We start from the raw sequence: 19,371 nt of genomic DNA on the forward strand, positions 1-19,371 counted from the left end.
AATCACTGAGTAACAATCACAAATACTATCATTTGCACTCTTAATTTCTGTCAGGTGCTCAAGTAACTCCCTAAAATAGGGTCCAATCAATATGAAATGTTAATGATGCAGTAAAAGAGTCTTTGGGTTTGGGATGGGTAGATAGCTCAGTTGGTAAAGTACTTGGCATGCAAACATGAGGACCCAAATCTCATGTTAAAACTAGTTGTGGTGACTTGTGCCTGTAACCCCATGCTGTGGATGCTGAGACAGGAGGGGCTCTGGGGCTTGTAATAATTGCTGTTGTAGCCAGTTGATTCAATGAGAGAGTGTACCTCAAAAATGTAAGATGGAGAAGAATTGAGGAGGATACTTGATGCTGACCTCTGGCCTCTATACACACACACATGCATGTGAGCTCACATGAACAACAAATATATAGTGTTTGTGCAAGTACTTGAGACACACACACACACACAGTCTCTGCACTGTTAGGACCCTCACAAAAGAGGGCAGTAGTGACACAATATTTTAACTATTACTAATCTTACCTGTCCCAATCAGTCTCCACAGTACTGCAATGCAATTGCTTCACTTAAAGCAAGCAGATCTGTCTAGCACAAATGCCCAGGCATTTGCTTCCTCTTTAAATTTCCTCTTATCCAGGATGTGTGAGTTCTCTAAGGTAGACCTTCAGAAAACTCACGAGTCACTAATCAAAGTCTGCTAGAAAATAGGACCAGGCTAGTGCGTACTGCTTATAAAATGATGTTCATGTTCTAACCTATTATATCCATTTAAACTTAGTTAAGTTCAATTCAATTCACTTTTGTACAGCAGGAAGTATTCAGTCATTGCCAAAGTCAATATATTAAGCCTAGTTGCTGAAGGCAGCTGGTTTCCCACAGATAGTACTATGTGTCCCTATTTCTGATTTCAGTCGATTTCTGATTCAGTGGTAGGAAATGCCTAAGGGAGTTTGCAGCAATGCCCTTTTCCACTTGTAATAGATTTTATGAACTTTGGATTTTTCTCCTGGATAGCTCTAAAACTAATGTCAAACCAAATAAAACAAAACGACAAGGTAAGTGGTTTCTTCTTCCTGTCCCAGAAGTGTCCTGCCAGTCTATTGTCAGGGATGTGGAATCCCCAAGGAGAAGAGGGGCTCTCATATGTATGAGAAACAAGTCTGTAAGAAAGCTCTGGAATGTGAACATTCCTTGAGACTCCAGTGATAACTGGAGATAAATTTGGACTTCTGGGACATCCTATTTCTGTGCTATGTCTTCGCCCACTCCCTTCTTGGCTGGTGGGAAAAAGAGGTAAAGAATTTAAGAATGGGAGGCATTTATTCTGATATTTTTTCCTGTTTGTTTAAATCTCTGGGCTGACACTGCAATCCCCCCTTCCTTTCCTTTCTCTTCTCTTGCTGTGTTTTGACTTTTCTTCTGTGACAGTTGATCTTTAAATAGATCAAGTATGAAGTTTTATTTTTCTCTAATTTTTGTTCACTAACCTTGCAAATATCACATTCTTGTACTTTGTAGATTCCTAATCTATATAGGGATATATTAGTATCTATTCCCTTTTGTTTGTCAAACATCTCAATTTTCAATTATTTTAATAAACTTGCGATTTCCTCTGGTAACTATGGTATTTAATCACGAATATTTGAACCACACTCAGATTTCAAAAAAAAAGAGACCTTGTGGATGGTAGATATATTAGTTATTTTTCTGTTGCTGTGATAAAACACCTGAGAAAAGCAACTGAAGGAAGCGATTTTTGTCTTCTGGTTCCAGAGGGGTAGAGTCAACCATGGCAGGGAGAGGGTGAAGGGGGAGGGGAAGGAGGAAGGGAGAGAATTCCTATGCACCAGCTGTGGGGATGCACACTGTAATCTCAGCACTAGCAAGGACGAGGCAGGAGGACTGTTATGAGTTCAAGACCAGACAAGACTCCCAGACACAGAGACTCCCAGAGTTCCAAGGTCTGCCAAGCAGCTACTACGTGTTGGCCTCCTGGGGAAGTGAAGGTTGCTGCTGAACACCCCGACACAGAGCCTGCATAATTTGTGCCTCTGCAGCAGTGCTCAAATCTGTCCTCCAGGATATCTTTTCATTACTAAAATTACTGAGGATCCCTGACAGTGCCTGTCTATGTTGGATACATCTACTGAGCTATTATATTTGAAATTAAAACTGAGAAAAATTTAAAATATTATTTACTGATTTAACCCACAAATATCTAAAATTCATTAAAATATAATAAACTAATATATGTTAACACAAAACACATCTTATGAAAAATATTTGTATCTTCTAAAGCAATAAAAGTTAGGTTGAGAAATGTCATTGTTTTACATTTTGGCAAATTCCTTTAATGTCTAGCTTAATAAGTAACAGCTGATTCTTTTATGGATTTTTTTTTGCATTCAACTTGTTACAATTATCATACTGGAAAATGTCAGTGTATTTTTCATGAGAAAAAGATTTAACAGAGAATAAATCCTCATATTCAGTATAAATTGGCCTTAAAATTCAGTATTAGTATGTTAAAATATTAACCTTTCAGCTCCCCACATTCTCAGAGACAGAATCCCCTTCTCACTGCCAGGATTCCTCACTCAACACCTAACTACTTATTAGTGCCTACTACACAATTATCCCTCAAGAAATAGTTGCTGGATTAAGTAATGGATACTATACCCTATGTTGGGACTATATAGGTTACCAAGAATCCCTTCTCTCAAGAATTTTGTACTCCACTGGAAGACAAATATTTATCAAATTGTACTATTAGCACAATATGAGAGTAAATACAAGATGCTATGGAAGTTTAGAGGGTATGCCACCCAATCCTGGAAGATCAAAAAAGGCCTTTAGGTGAAAACTGGTTAAACTGAAACACAGTAAACATCAAATGAGAAGTGTGAGTGGAGTGTTACAGATGGAGGGGCAGCAGAACTTGCTAGAGTCAAGCCATGAAGTGAGCAGGTCAGAAGGGAGGAAATTTATCATGTAAGTTTTCCAAGAAAAAGTCTGAAGACTAAACAGGAGACTGACACAGTTAAGGTTTAGAATGATCACTATGGATACAGTGAAGAATGAGTCGTAATACAAAGCAACAGGCTGAAAGGTTGCTACAAGGAGCTAAGTCAAGAGAATGGATTTGTCTAAAAGTAATGGAGATGAAAAGAAATGGAAGTAGAGTTGGGAAAGGAAACTTGAGTGGATTTCCTGATGATTGTAGGAGGGCAGGGTGGAGTATGACACCCAGATTTCTGGCTTGTACAACTGGTCACTGATGATACCATTTAGAGATCTGAAGCAAATACAGGTACAATGAAATGAGAATTTTAGTTTGGGATGAGATGTTGTTTTGAGATACCCTGGATCATCCAGGACAGACATTTTAAATGTATGTAGACTTTATGGTTAAGAGAGACTGGACTTGATACTTACACTTCATTAGCACACATGATTATGGAAGCCAGGGAGACCACAGAGGACTGTTAAAGGTGAGATGGGGTGCAGGATGGTGCAGCAGATAAAAACACTTGCCAGGTAAGCCTGATGAGTTTCATCACTGAAATCAACAGTGAATAGATTCTCTAAAGTCCTCGGACTTCTGCACAAGTGGTATACATGCACACACACATATACTATTAATGATGAATTACTTTTTAAAAAGAGAGACAGATCGAATGAGATGCCTCAGTGGTTAAGATCACTGGCTGATTTTCCAGAAGACCTGGTTTCCATTCCCAGCACCCACATGGCAGTTCATATTCATCTGTAACTCTAGTCCCAGGGCATCTGATGTCCTCTTCTGGCTTCTTTGGGCACCATGTACACACATGGTACACAGACATACATGCAGACAAAACACTGATACACATACAATAAATAAATAGTGTATCTTTATGTATATATGTGAGATAGGAACAAATCAGTTTGAACAACTTCTAGGCGCATGATATTTACGTGCCAGCAGAAGATAATCCTAGAAGACAAGATTTTAAAAAAAGAGCTAGAGATCTAGGAGGAAAACCAGGAAAGTGTGGTTTTAGATACCAAAAGATGTAAATTTGGACACTATGGTTACTGGTATCTAATGCTGTAGAGAAGTTGATTAAAACAAGAAAAAAAGGTCTACTCTATTGAAAAACTGAGTACTGATGACCTTATGAAGAATTTAGGTAGAGTGATAAGGGTAAAATCCTGAAGCTTATTGACTAGAATAAAAAAATGCATTGAGAGAAGTTCCTGAGAAGACAGAAATATGTGCTTCAGAGATGGTAGAGGGTGAAGGAAACACCTTATCTGTGGTGCCAAGTCAGATGCGTATGCAGGCAGGCTTGGGAGTGAGGAAACAATCGGTTGGTTTATAACGGTTTTGTTGTTGTTGTTTTCTGAAAATAAGCGAGAGCGAGACAGACAGAGAGAGAGAGAGAGAGAGAGAGAGAGAGAGAGAGAGAGAGAGAGGTTGACAATAATGCAGAAAATCTGACGCGGCTGTTGCTGAAAGTGGGAAGAAGAGCTCACTAGGGGAATAAGCATTGCTTGATGAATCGGGCAGTTCACTTGATTTGTACATTGTAAATATATATCGGAAACAACCTACATGGTCAGCCCAGGATTTCATATCGACTTTCTTTTTCAAACCTTTTTCTGAATTAGGTTAAGATCTAGGCTTTATTTTGTGAACAAATGTAAAACCATAGACAGCACAACAGAAAGATCATAAAATGAGCACAATTCTCACCTTCTGTATTTGCTTACATGTAATTTTCAACATATATACAATATATAACATCAGCTACTTAATCTCTTTCTGAGAAAGCTCCACATGGTATAATCTCATTTCCTGTAATCTTCCACGAATTTTCAATGGAAAGCACTGAAGTTATTATTTGGGGTAGACTTTGTATGACAGCATAAATATATCTTTGACATTATTTATATTGAGAATTTGTCCATTTTCAGGAAATGATACAACATTCACTAATCTCTTAATGAGAATCTGACCTTACTAAAAGCTCTTCCCCAAAGACATTTACTAACAGAGACAGAGACAAATATTTTCTTCTTTATAGACTATTAAATCATATCAATTATAGTATTTGGTTTAATTTTACATATAATCATTATAAATTAACTATATATAAGAAGTATCAGTAAGTTTCCACTATGCACAGGACATGCATAGTCTATTGAATTCTGACAAAAACTTCGTAAGTATTATCTTCACTTATGAAGGAGGAAACTTGATCATAAAAAGTTAAGAAACTTATCCTAGGCCACATACCTAATATTGTAAGCTGGGATTTGAACCCAAACAGTCTGACTTTGTAGTTAAAAAAAGGTACCTGGAAATATTTCAAGTACACAGAAAATAGTTACAATTGAACACCCACATACCCTGTACCTAATTTTAGTATACCTTAAGTTTTGGCTGCCACATTTTCTGCAGGTTACTTGTCTAGAAAATAATAACAGGTACAGTGGAACGCTTTCTGTTACATTCCCTTCTCTTCCTCAGTAAAAGTAGCCATTATTTTAAATTTTATATGTATCATTTATGAGACTTGTACTTTGATTTCATGGCTTCTCATTTAAAAACTTTTATTTATAATAGAGTATTTCGGGACCTTGCTTCCCCCTTGGTATTGTGTAAATATACTTATCCAATTAATGCTAGTAGCTTTAGTTCCTTGAATTTCATCCTACTGTCTGCGTATGAACTTTTTAATAACAATGTAACTTATCCATTCCATTAGTATTGTTTCACTGATACAACTGTTGCTATAAAGATTTATATAGTGCGCACAGTAACTTTGTATACAAAGTTCCTTAACAAGTTCCTGGACTTCACAGCGAAGAGAGCCATGGGTCAAGAAAGGAACTAAAGACAGGGGTGACTGATAGCGAACTGAGAATACTCTCCCTAGGATGCTCCAAAACGATACCTCCCGCCTTCCAGTGACACCCTCCACGGTTCACTGAGTTCCCCATGTGTCCATTCATTTCCTCAACCTGAGCGGAGCGGGGACCAAGGCGAGTCAACAGGAGTGTGTCGGGCGGGGTACAGCCCGCAGCGGGAACTGCACAAGTCGGCCTCTCCACTGCGCCCGACCACCAGCAATGCCAAGAAGGAAGGAAGGGTCGGGGCCAGCGGGGCCTGAGCTCCCCCTCCACCCCGCAAGTCGCGGGAGCGAGGGACCGGGATGCAGGGGAGCACAGACACCTGCCTGCTGCTTCTCTGTCACAAGGACGGCAGGTCCGTGGAAGGACCCAGGCGGGCCCCCACCCAGAGGGCGATTTTTCCACGAGCTGGCTCTTTAAGCAGCGCCTCCCAGCCTTACGCCAATTCCGTAAGGCGCGGCGGAGGCCAACCCCGCGGCTCCCGCGGCTCCCAGGCCCGACGTGCGACTGCGCGGGGCGGCCCTGGCGGCGGCGGCGGCCATCTTTAGTCCGGGCAAGACCCCGCCCTCGCGCCCCATCCCCCGCTCGCCCTCCCGAGCCCCCAGGATTTTTCAGCGGCCAAAAGTAGCGCTGTTCATCTCCGAAGCCGCGTCGGAGAAGCATACAAAAGACCCTACTGTCCACGACAACGGAAGTGCCCAGGCGCGGCCAATGTAAACATGGCGGTGAAGGAGGGACAGCGAATCGGCGGCGGCGCCGGTGAAGTCATGCTCGCCGCGGAGCAGGGCGGCGGGCGGAGGTGGGTAATCTCGCGAGAACTCAGCCGCCTCGGCTCGGCCCGGAAGCCTCAGGGCGGGCGAGCGCCAGTGGGGCCGTCGGCCTGCTGCCGTGTGCGTAAGTGGGGCGGCTACGCCGCGGAGTCGGCGTAGGTGGCTTTGGAGAATCCGGCGGCTGCGCGGCGCCGGGGCTGGTCGCGGAGGGGGAGGGGATGTCGGTCAGTGCGAGATCCGCTGCTGCTGAGGAGAGGAGCGTCAACTGCAGCACCATGGGTGAGCCTCAGCCCCCGGCCGCCCGGCCATCCCGGACCCCGGCTCGGGGCGCGCCGACCCTCGGGGACCTCCGGCCGAGCGGGGGAACGCCCTGGGGACCAGAGGGGCGAGCGGCGCGGCAGGGCGGCGGGGAGGCGGAGGGCCCGGGGCGCGGCGGCCGGGGGGAGGGGAGGCGGCCGCGGTGACAGTTTGAATTGAGCCGAGCCAAGGCGGCGGCGGCGGCGGCGTTTCCTGCGCCTTGGCGGGCGGGCCTGGGGAGCGGGCGGGCGATCGGGAGGGCGAGCCGCGGCCTCTTGAGGCCCGAGCGGCCGGAGCCGCCCCGTCCTAGCCCTCGCCCGCCTCCGAGGCCAGCCTTCCCTGCGTCTCCTCCGGCCTCCGGCCCCGCGGCCTTGCCTGCCTGGGTCTCCTCGTGGGTGTGTGAGCCCGGCGAGCAGGGTGGGGATCTGGGAGCGAGCTCGGGGCCGGGTCTCTCCGGGCCAGCCGGGGAGGGAGGAAGAAGGATGCACTGGGCTGGGGCGGCGGTGGCGGCGGAGGCTGCAGCAGCTCCAGCAGCTCCAGCAGCTCCAGCAAACATGTTGCTGCTCCCTTGCCCCTTCTCCGGGTGCAACCGGGAAGGCTGGTGGATGGCGAGCGAGTCCCGAGACGCATCCCGAGCTTGGTTTTGGGATTAATTTTTAGGAAAAAGGGAAAGAGAAGGTCTGGAAAGGGCGCCCCCCCGGAGGAGGTGTAAAGGATGGGAAGGGTGCCTGGAAAGGGGAGGGGGTGGGCAGACACGGACTGGAGAAGTTTAAGGAAATTAATTTTGGAAAATAATTTCAGTATTCTGTTTTTCTCTTAAGCCTTTTCATTTCCTTTCCTCCCCCACATGCTGGAAAAAGAACAGGCCATTTCATTCATATTTTCCACTCCAGAGTTCCATTTCGTACTTTTTATGTAGTATGAAATAAGCGGTTGAGGTTTTTTCTTACACATTTCTTTTTGCTAAGTTACTTTTTAGAGTACACTGTTGCAAGTCTGCGTTCTTTCAGTTGAAGGGATAGAATCTGTGATGCCCAGATGTTTGCTAAGTTACCGAAAACATTACTTACTACTTAAATCTCCGCAAGTGTATTGCTAAATAGTTCAGCTTCAAGAGATACTTATTTGGGTTCTCTAATTTTGATGAAAAGGAAAAAAATATCTTTCTCATTGCCTCTGAGAATCCAGGGGAACAGGTAATCTAGAGTGACAAGCATTTCTTTTTCTTATTCACATGTTTATGTGCATTCAGGTAATGAGAAGATGTCCTGCTTACAGCAGGAGTACAATTTGTGGAATCCCGGTAGACTGCAGAATGGACACAGGTTCTTCCGGGAGTCTTTATTTTTCCAAACAGCAAGGGAAAGAGTAGGGGATGATGGCAGAGTGGAGGCAGGAAACAATCTTTCATTACATCCAGCTGAATGAGACTAGAGTAGATACGGCTTGAGTGGCGCTATAAAAGAAAAGGAAACTACATTGGTAGTTTACATGCTAGCGATGTGTTATTCAGTGATAGGGCAATGTGATGGACCCTGGTCCTCTTTATACTGTTATTAAAAATATCACATAGGCACTCAGGCTTACAGATTTGAAAACGAAGTTTCTGTGTTTTTATAGGAAGTTGAGGTATGTTTTCCTAATTTGGCAATTTATAGGTATTGGTTTTGGTTTAGAGATAAGATAATTTGTACATAACTACATGAAAAGTCGTAGTATTATTTCAGAAGTTAGATAGAAAATCAATTATGTGGATTTGTGCATTGATCCCAAAGACACGATCTATTGGAATATTTGAACTACTATGAGACGTTAGGGCAGTTTAAAGGATTGTGCTTTAACAGCAAGAGTATTGAGGAAGAAATGGGAAGAAGAGCTAGATTTGTGGCTTTAGGACCAGTTGGACTGAAGATAGTTGTAGAACAGGTTGGTTTCAGACATATAATTTGGTGGTATATAAATTCATCATGGACTGTGTATGGCTGGGGCCGGCCAGTAGAGTAGTGTTGCTTGACAGAATTGTCAGGAGAAAGTCTAATTTCATATTTTGACTTGAATAGCTAGCTTCAAATATTTATTGGAAGTTGAAATTTGTTAATGCATTTTACCAAGATTTGAGACAGAAATGTGTAGATTCCATTCTCTGTATTGTGGTAAAAAGTGCAGTGGCTCAAGAGTAAGGATTTTAAATGTTGTTATAGGGGTTAGTGGTCTTGGTATGAGGGGGAAAAAAAAAAGACAGATAAAGGCTTTAAGTTCATGTTGCATTTTCTTATTTGGATCTAGTTATTCTGCACACTGGAAGGTAGTAGGGCTAGAAAGGCCCTATCTCCAGAAGAGGTCACCTCCAGACCAGATAGACACCAGGGTGGGCCCAAAAAGAAAATAGTAGTAGCCAATGACTGCTTTAGGTTTTGAGAAGAAAAAGTTTTTTGTTTTCTCTTGACCATTTCTGTCGTCAGATTTCTAGAGAGTAAGGGAGGGCTTCTGGTTCAAAGTCGTAATGGAAGTACAACCTTACCATGACTAAGAACTTGAGCTTTGATGATGTCAGACATGGATTCAGATCTTCATTTGACCCTTCTACTGATGTGTCAGTCATTTTAAGTTAATGCTTCACAAACAGGTGAATGGTTTTACTTCTTTTTCTTTTCTCTTTTCTCCTCCCTACATAATTCCCTTTTAGTTCCCCACCACCCCAAATCCAAAGTACTGTGAATTTATTTTAAATAAAAGCAGAATGAGAAAGACCATGAAAATCCCAACTTGATGATTAGGTCCAATATACAGAAAATGGTCCTGCTATTAAAACAGTTTCCGAGAGAGGGGATGCAGTGTAGTGGCAGAGCATTGTTAGCTTAGCATCTATGAAGTCCTGGGTTTGGTCTCCAGCAGCTTCAGTCCCCACAAAGACATCTATTTTTGTGCTTAAAATTTCTATTCTTTAACATAAACCTACTTTCTTTCATAAACTGGTCCACCTTGCTTTCAGAATACTTAACTGTGTTAGGTTGTTTTACAGTAATTTCTGGGTAGCTAAATATGGGGTCTTACCAGTTGTACTAAAGATTGTGTACTTGCAACCAGCAACTTTAAAAGTGCTTGTGTTTGAAAGAATAGCATGGGGCTGCTGCTATTTATATTATTTTGAGGGTTTTAAGTCTTGGATATTCATGTATTAGTGTTTTAGTCTATGTTTGCTTTACAAACAGTATAAAGAGAATATCCTTCTTCCTCACTAATCCAAAAGTTACAAGGACTCTACTTTTTTATTTTTAAATTTTTAAAATTTGTGTATAAGTGTGTATGTGTGTGTAGGGGGCATGCAGAGCTCAGAGGACAATTTGTTGGGGTCAATTCTCCTTTTACTATGTATGTCACAGAATCAAACTCAGGAGGTCAGGCTTAGAGGCCTTTGTGTCCTCAGCATGCTAATTCTATTTCATTTTACTCTGGAGCCATAACTGAATAATTTTGGTAGCTTTACTTGTGATGAGCCTCCAGTCAGTTTCTCAACCTTGGAAATATTAACATTTAAGAGTTTATTTTTGTTATGTAAGTACAACTTGGAGGTGCATGTATGTGTATATATATGGTGTGTGTATGTGTGCTTATTATATACTTAGTACTTCTCAAACTTGAGAATTAGGGTTATCTAAGTAGCTATTTTCCTTCCTTCCTTCCTTCCTTCCTTCCTTCCTTCCTTCCTTCCTTCCTTTCATTCTTCTTTTTTTTTCTAAGTTTATCTTTGATTCATTAATTTTTGTTTTCTTTTTTGGTAATTAATTGACATACCCTACATTGTGCTAGATCAGTCCCAGAGTATAATTTCAGATCCTCAAATATGAAGAGTCAGCCATGGCCTTGTGTTAAAAAGTGCAGATTATCTGGGTCCCAGTTATGTTCCTGGATTCACAGTATCTGGGAGAGGAGCCTAGGAACCTCTATTTTCAAGTGTTTTCCCAAATTACTAACTTTAGTAAGGTATAACTTTTATACTATAAAATTTACAGGTTTTAAGCACTTACTTCAAGGAACCTTGATATATAAACACATACATCTTGTAGCCTTATATATCAATCAAGATATTGAATGTTTCTAACATCTTGGCATTTCCTTGTGCCTATTCTCAACCCTGTGCCTTAACCTTGTTCCAGGTAACTGCTGATCTGATTTCTGATAGTCATTGATTAGATTTTTAAAAGCAGTTTTGTTGAGATGCATATTTATTTTGTATGCTACATATATATATATATATATATATATATATATAGTTGACTCATTAAAATAGTTTTTTCTTGGTAGTTTTTAAAGTTTTTCTTTCCTCCTTTTTTTTGTATATGGTGTTTATGTGTGTACTTGTGTGTATGCGTTCATGTTTGTGTTTTGTATCTTTCTGTGTGTGTCTGTCCATCTGTCAATCCATCCATTCATCCATCCAAGTATAGCAGCCAGAGATCAATCTGTAGTGGATGCCTTCCTCTGGTCTCTACCTTAATTTTCTTTTTGGTACATGTTTGTTGTGCTTGTGGTCACGCATGTGGCTGCTGGAGCATGTGCCTATTTGTGTGCATGCAGAGGCCAAAGGAAGACATTGGGTATCTTTGTCTATCACTGTCTTTATTACTTTGAAGCAAGGTCTGTCACTGAACTGAAGCTCTGTTTTGGGATTCACTTGTCTCATCCCCTCAATGCCAGGGTTAGAAGCATGGGCATCCATGTCTAGCTTTTTGTGTGTGTGTGTATGCTGGAGATTTGAATTTAGGCCCTCATACTTACATAGTAAATGCTCTTACCTACTGAGTCACCTCCCCAGCCCATTCACATTTTTCTTGAGACAGTCTCTCACTGAACCCAGAGATCACTGATAGATCAGACTAACTGGCTAGCAAGCCCCAGACATCCTGCTGTCTCTGCCTCCTACCCCTCTGCACCAGGGTTGAAGATCCATATCGTCACATGGATTTTCTGGTTTATGCTTGGATATTGGGGATCCAAATACTTGCATGGCAAGTCTTTTACTGACTAAGCCATCTCTCTTTGTAAGATTTCAAATGCACAGAAAAAAATTAAAAAGTTAAAAGGTCACATAATTCTAGTAGCTTTCTAGAATTATATAAACAGGCTTGGAATGGGCCCCTGGAAATCTGATTCTTTTTCAGCAATATAAAAACTTTTCTTATAGTTTGATCTTTGTAAAATAGTCTTGTAATGGCAGTTTGACATTTTGCAAGCCTTTTTCATTGATTTAACAAACATTGATTACAAAAGTCTTATGCACTATGAAATCTAAGATAATTTGGCCCATAACCTTGCATATATTATTGTGTTTGTACTTTTGCTTCTGGAATTGATTTTTGTTCCTCCTCATACCTGTTTTTGTGGCAGTGTCTTACTGTGTAGTCTGGGTAGGCCTGGAACTCATTATGTAGACCAGGGTGGCCTAATGCACTTCAGAGATCCATCTGTTTCTGACTCCCCTTGGATTGAAGGTGGGCACCACCGTGCCTAGCTCCTCCTCCTATCTTTAAAGTCGTTCAGTTTTCTACTCTTCAGGTCACCTACTCTAACAGTTTCTTGTATGTACTCTGAAGGGTTTAGAATTAAAAATCATATAGACTTCCTGCCCTATGACATACATTCTCTCTTGCCTCATTTTCCCCAGCTAGTCTATTTAGACTATCAGTGTGTAAAGATCATTCTTATTTTATATTGTTGTGTAGATCCATTATATGATGTTTTAGTCTGTTTGTGCTGTGATAGCAGTATGCCTAAGATTGAAGCAATTATAAAGAACAGAAAGTCAATTCTTACAGTGTAGGAGGCTGGTAAGGTCAATATCTAAATACCAACAGGTTCGTTAGTTGGTTATAGCCAACTCTGCTTTTAAGTTGGTGCCTTAGATGTGACTTCCTAAGGAGAAAAGTGCTCGTCCTTGTGGTAGAAGAAGCTTAGAGTAAATAACTCTCTTGCACCTCTTTGCAGTAATACTTCTATTGGTTTTTTTTAAAAAGTATTTTTATAAGATTTTTATTTTTTGAAATTATATCATTTCTCCCTCTCCCTCACCCTAAATATATAAATACAACTTGCTCTGTTTCTGTAATGTTATCTGTATGTGTGTGATCTCAGGCTGGTGGTTCGTTATTGGATAACCAGTTGGGGTGCTCTTCCATTGCTAAGACCATTTCTGCTCTCAACATTCCCTGGTTGCTCATAGTTCCTACCAGGCTTGAGGCCCTGAAAGCTTTCCTCATTCCATGTTAGCATGTCCATTGGTGTTGTCATTGTTCAGGTCTTGTTAAGGCAGCCATGTTGATGAGACTTCGTGGGTGCAGTTTCTCTGACATCTCTAGGAGATGCAGCCTCACAGCAAACTTCCTGTTTCTCTGGCTCTTAACAGACTTTTTACTCTCTCTTCCAAAATGATCCCTAGTCTTATGTGCAGGAATTGTCTTGTCAGTGAATCATTGGACTGGGAATCACACAATTTCTTGTTTTCTACATTTTGATTGGTTGTGGTTTTCTGTAATGATTTTTGTTGCAGAGAGAATTGTCTTTGATGAGAGGTGAGAACTGCACTTGGAGGTAAGGGTAAATATTTTAAATGTCATTAAGAATTAGGCTGGTTTAGTAAGAGGGCAATTTTAGGTTCTCCTCCAGGATCCAAGACTTCACTAGCCCTGGGTTGGCTTGGTTTCCACTGTCAGGAATGGTTTCCCTCTTGTTCAGTGGGTCTTAAGTCCAGTTAGAGAGCCATTGCTTGTCACCTAGGTATGCTTGCCATTACTGCACCCTTAGGGTTGCTGTTTCTGGATATTTTGTAGCTTCAGAATTTGAAATTATAAATAGAATTTTTAAAAGAGAATGTTTAACAAACCTCTCCCCCTTCCTCATTTATTCTTGGGGATGTTTATTAGTGCTTTAAGCTTGCAATTTACATTTCTTATGTTACTGGGAAGAGCTGTTTGTTATATATAATCTGTTATATATAATAATATATAATATTATTCCTCTGCTTTTAGTAGAGTACTCTAGACTTTTAAAAACTACTGTCTGGTATATTTGGTTTTGTCCTATGAATTATATGTAGCATGGATTATTAAATAATATAATATGAATTTTAAAACTATATGTAGCTTTTTACATTTTCTGCTTTGTAGATATATCTACCTATCTTTTGTTCTTATTTCCTGGCTTATTTCTTGAATAATTTCTTATTTCTGTCTGTCATCTAGCTGTCATCTTTTAATCCACTGACTCCAGTTACTGCTGCCCATGTGCTCACAGGTGTGGGGTTAGCCACTGGCATATGGGGAAACCTGCTAGTACTCCTTCCTCCAAGTGACTCTCCCTCCTCCAGTGGTCATCAGCTGTTAGCAGTTCTTCATTTCTTCTCCCGAGCCCCTCCCTACTCCAGGCTGGAATTTTTGATTCCAGCTTCTTGGTCTTGTGCAGGTAACCACACTGCTGTGAGTTCGTGTGAAGAGTCATCATGCCATATCTAAAGGTCATCATTTCACATCTTTCTTCCCCATCCTGCAGCTCTTGCATTACTCACTCCCCTGCCCAGTGTTCCTAGCCTTAGGTGTTGATCCAGGTGTCCCATCTAAAGCTGAGCATAAAGTCACTTACTCTCAGCCCTTTGAACAGTAACAAGCGAGTGAGTGTCTGCATTAACCATACCCACTGTAATAAGAAGCTTTTTTGACCACACTTGGAGCAGTACAAATTATATAAACTTAAATATTTAAAAGGTAGTTTGACAACATGACTATTTAGAAAAACCACATCAATAGGTTCTCCCCTAGGGCTTAGGACTTCCCTAGCCATGTTTTGATCACGTTTACAGTACCAGATCTGATTTTGCCTGTGTAGACACAGGCCTCAAGTCCAATTTAAGGTCAACTCTATGCCTGTTAAGCATTGAGCTAGATTTACATGTTTGGGTCTCAGTTATGTCCTATAAAGTTAGGGTACTGGGTGAAAGGAAAATAAATTTAAGTAGGAATAATTCTTGTTCTATGGATGTTGTGTAAAAGAGTATACAGATAAAAGAGCTACCAAATCCGTTTAGGCTGTTGACTGAAGATGCTGAGAATGGTGAATTGATTTCTCTTGTTCAAGTTTGGAGAAATGAAAACTTGGCACAGGTGGTAGAATTAGTGGAAACATGTAGAAATTAGTCAGCCGCACCTAGAGTGTTTTTGTTAGAAAGCAAAAGTTGGTGAAATACAGAGTAATTATGGCTTACTTCAGGGAGATGAGTACTGTACTGTCATAAACTGCTCGGAAGCTGACTGTATAGTGATAGCCTCTTTCTTAAAATTTTAAAATAACTTTAGATTTGCTAAAGAGATATTATCCTCTAATTAGGAAAGTTAAATATTTGGTTAACATGTAGAAATAATAACATAGACATGCAAATATAGCATGAAATGATCATCCACTTTAGTACTGGCCAGGATTAAAGGGAATGTCATTTGAACTCATTTGATATTTGATAATTTTTTGATAGGATGTCATGTAACTCAGGTTTTCCTTAAACATGCTACATAGCAGAGGCTAACTTGAAGTACTACTGATCATGCCCCACAGCTTAGTGCTGGGATTTCAGACATGTACCACCTCACTAGCTCAGTTAACAGTAACTTTTAATCTGTGTTGAACGTATTTTAGTACAGCTGTGGGGTTTCATTGCTAGTTTGATTGAAGAGTGGGTTTTCTAAGTCCAGTTGGTTACCGGAGATTGTGTTTAACGAATTAGAGTCTAGCTAAGATAAACCAAGGACCTTCATTCCTCTAGCTTCATTGATTTTACTGTTTTTGATTTCTTCCTAACTAACAAATCTGTGTTAAGTGTGTTGTACCTAAGGCTCTACTTTAATAAATAATTTGCCTATGGTGGAACTTTAAATAATATCTGTTACTTATAGGTTTCTAGGGTTATAGTTAAATACTATATTTTGGGCCCTATTGCTAGGATTTTTATTTGCCTATTTTTAGGCAGGGGTCTAGGTGTATGTTTTCATCAGAAGCTTCCTAGGAACTCTGTAGCCTCCAAAGCTAAAAATAAAAAAGGGAAAAAAGGCCATAACACTAGAATTTACTGTTTTGAGGTATTAAATTATTTTGATTACTTCAATAGTAGACTTTTCAAATCTTTAGTTGTAGAGTTAGCTTATGATTTTATAGAAACCTTTATAGTTTATTTAGAATTTAGCTAATAATTTTATGTAAACATTTAAAGCATTCCTCAGTAACTACATTAGTATGCTAGGTCTGCCATACCCCCATTCCCCAGCCCCCAAATCAGATGTTTGTTTTCTCACGGGAATGCAGTAGGGAAGCATTAAAAAAAAATACAGAAAGAATTCATTCACTTACAAAATTTTCCTGTTGAGAATACTACAGTAAAATACAGAGTGCTCATATACTGAATGAAGAAAAGACATAATGACTGACTAGTTAAAGTAGACTACAGCTAATCCCTAAAATTTTTGGGATATATACTTGATAATCTTATTCTTATGATATTTTCATGAGGTCCTAGGATTGGAAGATCAATCATTTAGTCTCATCATGGAAGCAGCTCACCCTGCAGTCTTCACTAGTTGGTTTTTAACCCTGAACTGTTCAATATGGTAGTAACATATATATGACTGTTGAACATTATAGATGCAGTTAGTTTGAATGAAGATATGGATCATGATGTGGAAGCACATATTTCTATATAAAATATCTTGTTAATTTTATATTGATTGCATGTGGAGACAAATGTTTTGAACATCTTGCATTGATGAAATACGTTGTTACAAGTAATTTTACGTGTTTCCTTTTGCTTTTTTAATGTGGCTACAGAAAATGTAAAATCTTGTGTGGCTTGCATGTGTTTTTGATGGATGAAGTGGTCCATCTATCAGATGTACTAGAGAAAGTTGTGCTGCTACTATTACATAGCTGAATGTGGTGTTCAGAAGTTCTCATTGGCTTCTTGAGATCAGAGGGTAATTCTTCTTTAATATTATATCATCCTCTGGAGGCAATCCTCAGGCTTTTCTGAGTTTTTGGTAGTTTGTTTTCCATTTCCTTTAGCACTCTTTATAAGGCGGAGAAGCAGATCCCTTGAACTGTTGTTGCTACTTCCCTCTGAACGTTATTTTTTCACATAGCCTTTCCTGGTGCTACATTCTAGATAAGTATGCTAATGAATCTTAAAGGTACCCTTTTAGATCAATGTTCTTTTCTTATTGATGAATGTTGTTAACTGAGATGCTTCCTTCCACCTTTTCTTTTTGGGCTGCTGTAGTTTTGCTTATTCATTTTTTTCTTAAGTTAGGAGAACTTACTGAATGCATCAAGTGTGTCCCTCATATCTTATTTCTGAAGTTCTGCTATAGTTCTGACCTTCATTAAAACTTGGTATTTTTATTTGGGATGAGGAAAAAGGCACATGATTTGGTTCCACACACTTCCATATTAAATTTTACTTTGGAGTCTTAAGGGGCTTAAACAGTAGTTTTTAGCTTTCTTAGCTTTTGTCACTTGCAGGTTTGACATGTGTACCTTCTGTGTTTTCATCAAATTATGAAATAATATTATGACTTGAGGCCATAAGACTGTCAGATCCTTGGGATGTATAATTCTGCTGAAGTTGATATACAACTAAGCAGCTGTTTATCTGTCTCACTTTATTAATAATATAGCTTTTTTGTGTGTGTCTTTTGAGACATGGTTTCACTGTGTAACAGCCCTGGCTGTGCTGGAACTCACTCTGTAGACCAGGCTGGCCTCAAACTCACAGAAATCCTCCTGCCTCTGCCTCTCAGTGTTGGGATTAAAGGCATGCGCCACCACTGCCCGGCTAGATGATTTTTTTTTCTTTTTTTAAAATCTACTTCCTTTGTAGTCTCATCATGGTTAATCTTAAGGTTTCTTCCTTTGTAGTCTAATGAGTTTGCCAAAATAAAAAAAAAAAAAACAAGTATGACTTACATGTTAAAAGGTAACCCATGGTGGCTTTTGATGTACATGACTTCATTTTCATTTCTTTTGAATTTTTAAAAGTGGAGATGCTTCTGATTCTTTGGAAATAACTTGGGAGATAGTAGAAAAAAGAATTGTCACCAGGTCCAGCTAGCAAAACAACACTGGTGTTAAAATCTGGGTACTGTGTTCTTTTAGATTATTTTTATTCTTTTTAATTTCATTTTTTATGTTTGTTTATTTATTGTGGGTGTGGGCATACTTGTGGAGGCCAGAGGACAGCTTGCAGGAATTGGTTCTTTCTCTTTCCAGTGTGGGTTTTGGGGATTGAGCTCATGTCTTCATGCTTGCCAGCAAGCACTTTTACCTACAGAGCTGTCTAGCTGGCTGTTAACTAACTTTTGAAAAATACTGTAATGATGATGGCTTATGGTTTTATTTTTTTGGTCTGACTCAAATACATGCACGTGCACACACATTTAACTTTTTAAGTTATTACAAGACTTTCCCAATTAGAAGCAGCATTTAGATTCCTACCAGGAATTGATGCGAGTTACAGTTTACTGTGTACTCACTTAGCAGATTTATAGAAACAGGTCCCCCCCCCCCACTTTTTTTTGAGGCAAGTTCTCTTTATGTAATCCTGGGACTTGCTTTGTAGACAGTGCTGATTCCTAGCTTGTGAATCCTCTTGCCTCTACCTTCTGAGAACGAAGTCAATCGTACAACATATGTGTAGTGGAAAACTCAGGACATCTATGTGCTGAGCACACACACTACCACTGAGCTTGTCCTCAACCTCTGCTGTCATTTTAGTGGCCTTATGGGTCTTGGGACTTGTGTTTCTTTTTTGTTAAATCTTAAAAAGATTGTTTCTTCTATAGTTTCCTCATTTCTACATTTGTGGTGCCTTAATTCAGCTCTGTGTGCCAGCTCTCTTGAGCCTTGTCCTTTTGTATGTTCTTTCCAGAGAATAATAGTTTCAGATAAATCCTAAACTTTCTATCTTGTGCTCAAGTTACAGGTTGCTATTGGAAAAAAAGATCACATGACTTCAAGTTCACATTCAAAGATTTGTGGTCTTCCACATTAATTAGATGACCATATTGCTTTACTGTCTTATCCTCCCTCTGTTCCTTAGCATTTTTTTGTTTGTTTGTTTTGCTTTGGCATTACTCTGGATTGAACACTAGAGTCTTGTGCATACTAAGCTTTCCACTGTTAACTTACATTTTATTCAGCCTTCTTAACTTTTTATTTCAAGACAAGGGTTTCATTAAGTTACTGAATCTGTCCTTGAAGTCACTTTAGCCTAGGCAGGCCTTGAACCTGTATTCTTCCTGCCTTAGCCTCCTGAATAGTTGTGCCACCAGATCTGACTCCTTACTCTTTCTCCCTGTTTTTGTTGCTGT

Source organism: Peromyscus eremicus, chromosome 7 (genome assembly GCF_949786415.1).
Source record: "Peromyscus eremicus chromosome 7, PerEre_H2_v1, whole genome shotgun sequence".
Classification (NCBI taxonomy): domain Eukaryota; kingdom Metazoa; phylum Chordata; class Mammalia; order Rodentia; family Cricetidae; genus Peromyscus; species Peromyscus eremicus.